Consider the following 8,977-nt stretch of genomic DNA (forward strand, 5'->3'; position numbering starts at 1 on the left):
ATGCGTGCGTGGCATTGCCCTTGTGCCGTTCGTCTAATGGGGTTGTTCTCTGGTCTGACACTGCTGGTCAGACTAGGCCATAAAGAAGGGCGCTGCTTGATTTGAAGCTTGCGTGACTGCAGGAATCCATACTCTGGTTCTTTCGGTAAAGTCACTTAGTAGGCAGAATATAAAATAAATCACGTTTCGGGCGCAAAACACGAGCGTCCCACCTGATGACAGACGCTTGTGTTGCGCCCGAAACGTCGTGATTCATTTTATACCCTACGTAGGCCAATCGGTTTCAAAGACAATGCCCATCTACTGTTGTTATCATTATTATTATCAGAGCCACGTGTGTTCTGCATGTTCACCACAAGTATCTTGTGTGGTTAAAGCAGCATACTCTTTGGTTCTATTGGGTAAAGTCACGTAGGTGAAAATAAAATAACAAAAAAAATCACGACGTTTCGGCCACAACACAAGCGGCCTTCATCAGGTGAAGGGACGAGACTGTCTGGAGGACAGCGCTGGAGTGAGAGAAGCCACGCTTAGATCACGATTGAAAGCTTTCGTGACTGCTAGGATCCATACTCTTTGGTTCTATTGGGTAAAGTCGCGTAGGTTATCAATTCTAAAATCTAGAATCAATTCTAAAATCTAGAATTGATAACCTCTATGGGGAGGGCTTTCACCTACCTGTTAGAGCTTTAAACAGACAACGGGACAAGAAGTCGCAGCTCATCGAGACGCTGACCTTCCTCAAACGATGCCGCGATCACAAGCTTAAAGGTCGTGATCTAAGCGTGGCTTCTCTCACTCCAGCGCTGTCCTACCAGACAGTCTCGTCCCTTCACCTGATGAAGGCCGCTTGTGTTGTGGCCGAAACAATCGTGATTTTTTTTGTTATTTTATTTTCACCTACGTGACTTTACCCAATAGAACCAAACAGTATGGATCCTAGCAGTCACGAAAGCTTTAAATCTAGAATAGTTAAAGCGGCAGTTTGATTCCTTGAAAAAAGCTTCCATCTATTTGGTGTTTAACCATCTTAACGCTCTCGTTTTTATCACGGCCAGAAAGGGTTAAAAAGACACCCAACTATTTTTAATTTTCACACTTTGTTTTTAAAAAAAAAAAATCACAATTCGTCATTCCCACCGCTACAGACATCGCGACGGAACGATTCTGACGCACCGCACCGTCGCGGGAATTTCCACTCCGGAGGTTCTGCGAACCGCCGGGTGGAGGAAAAAGATAACAATAATTATCCGTGACGGAGGTTTGCTCTTTAGTCGTTTTGGGGTAAAAGAAGAAACACGGCATAAAAATAAACTTGCGTCAATTAAACCCACCACCACCATGTGCAACACACCACATGTCCAATGTAGTTACTAGTTCAGCACACTAACTGGGTGTGTGTTGGAGAGTAAACACCACAATGTAGTTACTAGTTCAGCACACTAACTGTGTGTGTGTTGGAGAGCAAACCCCACAATATAGTTACTAGTTCAGCACACTAACTGGGTGTGTTGGAGAGTAAACTCACAATGTAGTTACTAGTTCAGCACACTAACTGGGTGTGTGTTGGAGAGTAAACCCCACAATGTAGTTACTAGTTCAGCACACTAACTGGGTGTGTGTTGGAGAGTAAACCCACAATATAGTTACTAGTTCAGCACACTAACTGGGTGTGTGTTGGAGAGTAAACCCACAATGTAGTTACTAGTTCAGCACACTAACTGGGTGTGTGTTGGAGAGTAAACCTCACAATATAGTTACTAGTTCAGCACACTAACTGGGTGTGTTGGAGAGTAAACCCACAATATAGTTACTAGTTCAGCACACTAACTGGGTGTGTGTTGGAGAGTAAACCCCACAATATAGTTACTAGTTCAGCACACTAACTGGGTGTGTGTTGGAGAGTAAACCCCACAATGTAGTTACTAGTTCAGAACACTAATTGGGTGTGTGTTGGAGAGTAAACCCACAATATAGTTACTAGTTCAGCACACTAACTGGGTGTGTGTTGGAGAGTAAACCTCACAATGTAGTTACTAGTTCAGCACACTAACTGGGTGTGTGTTGGAGAGTAAACCTCACAATGTAGTTACTAGTTCAGCACACTAACTGGGTGTGTGTTGGAGAGTAAACCTCACAATGTAGTTACTAGTTCAGCACACTAACTGGGTGTGTGTTGGAGAGTGAACCCCACAATGTAGTTACTAGTTCAGCACACTAACTGGGTGTGTGTTGGAGAGTAAACCCCACAATATAGTTACTAGTTCAGCACACTAACTGGGTGTGTGTTGGAGAGTAAACCCACAATATAGTTACTAGTTCAGCACACTAACTGGGTGTGTTGGAGAGTAAACCCCACAATGTAGTTACTAGTTCAGCACACTAACTGGGTGTGTGTTGGAGAGTAAACCCACAATATAGTTACTAGTTCAGCACACTAACTGGGTGTGATGGAGAGTAAACCCCACAATGTAGTTACTAGTTCAGCACACTAACTGGGTGTGTGTTGGAGAGTAAACCCCACAATATAGTTACTAGTTCAGCACACTAACTGGGTGTGTGTTGGAGAGTAAACTCACAATGTAGTTACTAGTTCAGCACACTAACTGGGTGTGTGTTGGAGAGTAAACCCCACAATGTAGTTACTAGTTCAGCACACTAACTGGGTGTGTGTTGGAGAGTAATCCCACAATGTAGTTACTAGTTCAGCACACTAACTGGGTGTGTGTTGGAGAGTAAACCCCACAATATAGTTACTAGTTCAGCACACTAACTGGGTGTGTGATGGAGAGTAAACCCACAATATAGTTACTAGTTCAGTACACTAACTGGGTGTGTGTTGGAGAGTAAACCCACAATATAGTTACTAGTTCAGCACACTAACTGGGTGTGTGTTGGAGAGTAAACCTCACAATATAGTTACTAGTTCAGCACACTAACTGGGTGTGTGTTGGAGAGTAAACCCACAATATAGTTACTAGTTCAGCACACTAACTGGGTGTGTGTTGGAGAGTAAACTCACAATGTAGTTACTAGTTCAGCACACTAACTGGGTGTGTGTTGGAGAGTAAACCTCACAATATAGTTACTAGTTCAGCACACTAACTGGGTGTGTGTTGGAGAGTAAACCCACAATATAGTTACTAGTTCAGCACACTAACTGGGTGTGTGTTGGAGAGTAAACCCACAATGTAGTTACTAGTTCAGCACACTAACTGGGTGTGTGTTGGAGAGTAAACCTCAATATAGTTACTAGTTCAGCACACTAACTGGGTGTGTGTTGGAGAGTAAACCTCACAATATAGTTACTAGTTCAGCACACTAACTGGGTGTGTGTTGGAGAGTAAACCCACAATATAGTTACTAGTTCAGCACACTAACTGGGTGTGTGTTGGAGAGTAAACCCCACAATGTAGTTACTAGTTCAGCACACTAACTGGGTGTGTGTTGGAGAGTAAACCCACAATGTAGTTACTAGTTCAGCACACTAACTGGCAGTGTTGGAGAGTAAACCTCACAATAGTTACTAGTTCAGCACACTAACTGGGTGTGTTGGAGAGTAAACCCACAATATAGTTACTAGTTCAGCACACTAACTGGGTGTGTGTTGGAGAGTAAACCCTACAATGTAGTTACTAGTTCAGCACACTAACTGGGTGTGTGTTGGAGAGTAAACCCACAATATAGTTACTAGTTCAGCACACTAACTGGGTGTGTGTTGGAGAGTAAACCCCACAATGTAGTTACTAGTTCAGCACACTAACTGGGTGTGTGATGGAGAGTAAACCCACAATATAGTTACTAGTTCAGCACACTAACTGGGTGTGTGTTGGAGAGTAAACCCACAATATAGTTACTAGTTCAGCACACTAACTGGGTGTGTGTTGGAGAGTAAACCCCAGAATGTAGTTACTAGTTCAGCACACTACCTGGGTGTGTGTTGAAGTAAACTCACAATGTAGTTACTAGTTCAGCACACTAACTGGGTGTGTGATGGAGAGTAAACCCACAATATAGTTACTAGTTCAGCACACTAACTGGGTGTGTGTTGTAGAGTAAACCCACAATGTAGTTACTAGTTCAGCACACTAACTGGGTGTGTGTTGGAGAGTAAACCCCACAATGTAGTTACTAGTTCAGCACACGAACTGGGTGTGTGTTGGAGAGTAAACCCCACAATAGTTACTAGTTCAGCACACTAACTGGGTGTGTTGGAGAGTAAACCCCACAATGTAGTTACTAGTTCACCACACTAACTGGGTGTGTGTTGGAGAGTAAACCCCACAATATAGTTACTAGTTCAGCACACTAACTGTGTGTGTGTTGGAGAGTAAACCCACAATATAGTTACTAGTTCAGCACACTAACTGGGTGTGTTGGAGAGTAAACCCACAATATAGTTACTAGTTCAGCACACTAACTGGGTGTGTGTTGGAGAGTAAACCCCACACTAATCGCTATCCATTGTGATGTCTGTGAATACACAATGTGTGTCGATTAACCGTAACCCATTTAAATGTATTCAAAAGGAAACAACTATTGTGCAAACACGTGTTAGAATAAAATAAATAACTGTGAACCCCCCACCCACCCCTATAATCCCCTATAATGCTTAAACACTGAAGTACCCCCCTATATTGCTCTATAATTCCCGTATAACCAATTACAGGATATCCACCTCTGTCATTCCAAAATTGTGACATGACTTCCCTAATCACCCTGTAATCTCGTTTACAGCTAAGCGAGGCCATCCGAGGAGTTTCCGTCGACTTAAAGGCGATGGATGCGATAACATCGGGGCGCGGCTGTGGCTGGGAGTTGCTGATTTACCTCGCCTGGTGTGCAGGAGGTCTTGGGTTCGATCCTAACAACTGACGATGCCTGCTGTATATTTAATAATACTACTACTACTACCACCAAATACCATTCCATACTCTTTGGTTCTTTCGGTGAAGCCACGCAGAAAGAAAATCAATTTAATAATAATAGAATACGACGTTTCGATTGTAACACAAGCAACCATCATCAGGTACGAAGGAATGAGAAAGCATAGCAAACTAAGAAATGGAATGCAATACAACACACAGAGTCGGCTAACACAACAGTCAACACCCTACCTGGTTGATTAACGTTCTTCTAAAGAATGCTAAATTTGAGAAAGAGACAAAACACAGCCGCGGAGACACACAGACAGACGCACAAGTCGAGAGAGACTCACAGAGAGACACAGAGAGAGACACACGCAGAGAGAGACTCATAGAGACATACAGAGAGAGACACACACAGACACAAGCAGAGAGCGACTCAGAGAGAGAGACACACAGAGACACACAGACAGACAGACAGACACACAAGTCGAGAGAGACTCACAGAGACATACAGAGACACACACACAGAGACACAGCAGACACACACGCAGAGACTCATAGAGACATACAGAGAGACACACACACAGAGACACACAGACACACACACGCAGAGAGAGACTCATAGAGACATACAGAGAGACACACAGACACACACGCAGAGAGAGACTCATAGAGACATACAGAGAGACACACACACAGACACACGCAGAGAGAGACTCAGAGACATACAGAGAGAGACAAAGATAAAGATCCCCCATATAGCCTTAACAGACTGTAGGGGCAAGTGCTGTTAGCGAGCACCTATGAAGGCCGGAACGGTACACGAGGGGGTGGGTGGCCAGCACCACGCGTGACCGCCTTTGTCTCCCTAGTGGCAATGTTTACACACCGCACCAGGTACTCATTTGAGGCTGAGTCGACCTAGGGGAGGCCCGGGACCGGTTCAGATAATCGTCACTGGTGTTGGCCGTGACCAGAGAGAGACACATACAGAGACACACACACAGACAAACACAAGCAGAGAGCGACTCACAGAGAGACACAGAGAGAGACACAGACAGACAGACACACAAGTCGAGAGAGACACACACACACAGAGACACACAGCAGACACACACGCAGAGACTCATAGAGACATACAGAGAGACGCACACACACAGACACACAGCCACACACGCAGAGAGAGACTCATAGAGACATACAGAGAGAGACACACATAGAGACACACAGACAGACATACAGAGAGACACACGCACAGACAGACACAAGCAGAGAGCGACTCACAGAGAGACACAGAGAGACACACAGAGACACATAGAGAGAGACACACAACATAGACATACAGACAGACACACAAGCAGAGAGACTCACACAGAGACACAGAGAGAGAGAGACACACAAGCAGAGAGAGACTCACACAGAGACACACAGAGAGAGACACACAACATAGACACACACAGACACACAAGCAGAGAGAGACTCACAGAGACATACAGAGAGACTCACACAGAGACACACAGACAGACACACAAGCAGAGAGAGACTCACACAGAGACACAGAGAGAGACACACAACATAGACAGACAGACACACAAGCAGAGAGAGACTCACACAGAGACACACAGAGAGACACACACATAGACACACAGACAGACACACAAGCAGAGAGAGACTCACACAGAGACAGACAGACTCACACAACATAGACACATAGACAGACACACAAGCAGAGAGAGACTCACAGACATACAATATGAAACACGTGACAATGATCATAACACCACATTATTTTTAAAATCGGTTTAACACTCGGTAATGGGAGGGTTCTCGCGATCAATATTATCCATGCGAGAGGTTTGTTTCCATTAGGGCGCGTGAATTATGATTTGTGTGTCGTTAAACCCGCCACCACCTGACACGGCCAAGCAGCTTAGGGGCTTTGTCACGTAAACAAAGTGTTGTCAAATTCGTTACGAGTTTGGCACGAGCACGTGTGTTGTGTTGGAGCGTTAAACCCGGAACCTTTGCTCGAATGGTCAAAATGTAACCAGATAAACAAATCCACGTGACCACGGGGAGAGAAAGTGACGCAAATATACAGCAGCAGCGGCAGCAGCAGCAGGCGTCGTCTGGGTCGGGATCGAACCCACGACCTCCTGTATACCAGGCGAGGTAGTCAACATCTCACAGCCACCGCGATGAAGATGAGAGAGAGAGACGCAGACTCCAAATACACAGCGGCAGCAGACGTGGTCAGGGTCTGAATCGAGCCCACGACCTCCTGTATACCTGGCGAGGTAGTTAACATCTCACCACAGGGAGAGAGAGAGACGCAAATACACAGTAGCAGCAGACGTGGTCAGGGTCTGAATCGAACCCACGACCTCCTGTATACCAGGCGAGGTAGTCAACATCTCCTAGCCACCGTGATGATGAGAGAGAGACGCAGACTCCAAATATGCAACAGGCGTCAGGGTCGGGATCGCACCGTACGTAGCCAACTGTGCTGTGTGTGTTAAACTTCATTCACACCGTACGTAGTGCTACGTGTTGTGTGTGTGAACTTCGTTCACACCGTACGTAGCCAACCGTGCTGTGTGTCTGAACTTCTATCACACCGTACGTCGTCACCCGTGCTGTGTGAACTTCTATCACACCGTACGTAGTCAACCGTGCTGTGTGTGAACTTTTTTCACACCGTACGTAGTCAACCGTGCTGTGTGTTGAACTTCTTTCACACCGTACGTAGTCAACCGTGCTGTGTGTGTGTAGAACTTCTTTCACACCGTACAGCAGTGCTACCCCCACCAACCACCACAGAGATGCACACGGGGGCTCGGCGCGTCTTAAACCAATCAGTTAATTGATTAATTGTGGCTTAGTTTAAATGAATTAACCTCGCAAACCGCCGCCAACTCACCGACTTAGATGCGCGTGGCGTTCGATGCTCCTCCGTTATGTTGATTGCAAAATAAAAAATATTATGAATAAATATTTTCTCTATGTATACGTGTATATTAAATATATATACGTGCGCGTGCGTGTGTGTGTTTGTTTCGGCACTAAATTTACCTCACGAAATATTTAACGCCGATGTTGTTGTTATCGTTACAATGACCACGAATAATAATTCACTGCGTCGCTTATCTCCTTTGGCGCTTAACTGAGGCGTGGAACGACGTGCGTGGTGACGTCACGCACGGGGTGGGGGTGGGGCATGTTGCGTCATGACGTCACCGGATCGTTTCACGCGTAGAGCGAACACCCTTGCCCCCCCCCCGTCTCCGCCACACAATTTCCCCACCCACCCAGCGGGATGACGTTTTGCGAACGTGATTGCGTCACGGATGCGTATTGTTTGGTTCCGTCGAGGAGGGTTGTTGTACGCGTAATGACGTCATCGAGGAGGGTGTTGTACGCGATGACGTTTGTAGCACGCTGCCAGGCCGAACGGGGGAAACCTAGGCGCGATGACGTCACGATCGCGGGATTTTTACGTCACGGCCGGTATTATTTGGTGTCCGATCTCGCGGGAAAAAAACTAGACGTAAGTGACGTCATCGGTGGTTGTACTCGATGACGTCGCTAGCAAGCCTTGCAGGAAAAACGGGGGAAACCTCGGCGCGATGACGTCACATTTGTGAGATGATTACGTCACGACCGTGTTGGTTCGTGCCGTCCGATCTCGCGAAAAAATGTTTTAAACACGTAAGTGACGTCATCGGGGGGGTTATATGCGATGACGTCCTAGCACGCCTTGCAGGCGGAACAATGGGAAAAAAGAAAAACGGAGTGCGTCACGATTGTAATGTGATTGCGTCACGACCAAAATGTTCGTCGTCCGATGCGCAGGAATAAAACATTCGAGACTTAATGACGTCATCAGCGGTTGCTCGGGAAGACGTCACTTGCACACCTTGGAGGCGAAACAACAAGAACACCCGGGCGGGATGAGGTCACGATCGTAAATTGATTGCGTTCTGACGGAACGTGCGTTATGACGTTATGGAGACGTGCGCGATGACGTCCTAGTATGCCATTGAAGGCGAAACAATGTGAAAACGAGAGTGCGATGACGTCATGATCGTAACATGACTTACGTCAAGCGG

Source organism: Petromyzon marinus, unplaced genomic scaffold (assembly GCF_048934315.1).
Source record: "Petromyzon marinus isolate PM22_M1 ecotype Great Lakes invasive population unplaced genomic scaffold, UKy_Petmar_22M1.pri1.0 PM_Scaffold_140, whole genome shotgun sequence".
Lineage (NCBI taxonomy): Eukaryota > Metazoa > Chordata > Hyperoartia > Petromyzontiformes > Petromyzontidae > Petromyzon > Petromyzon marinus.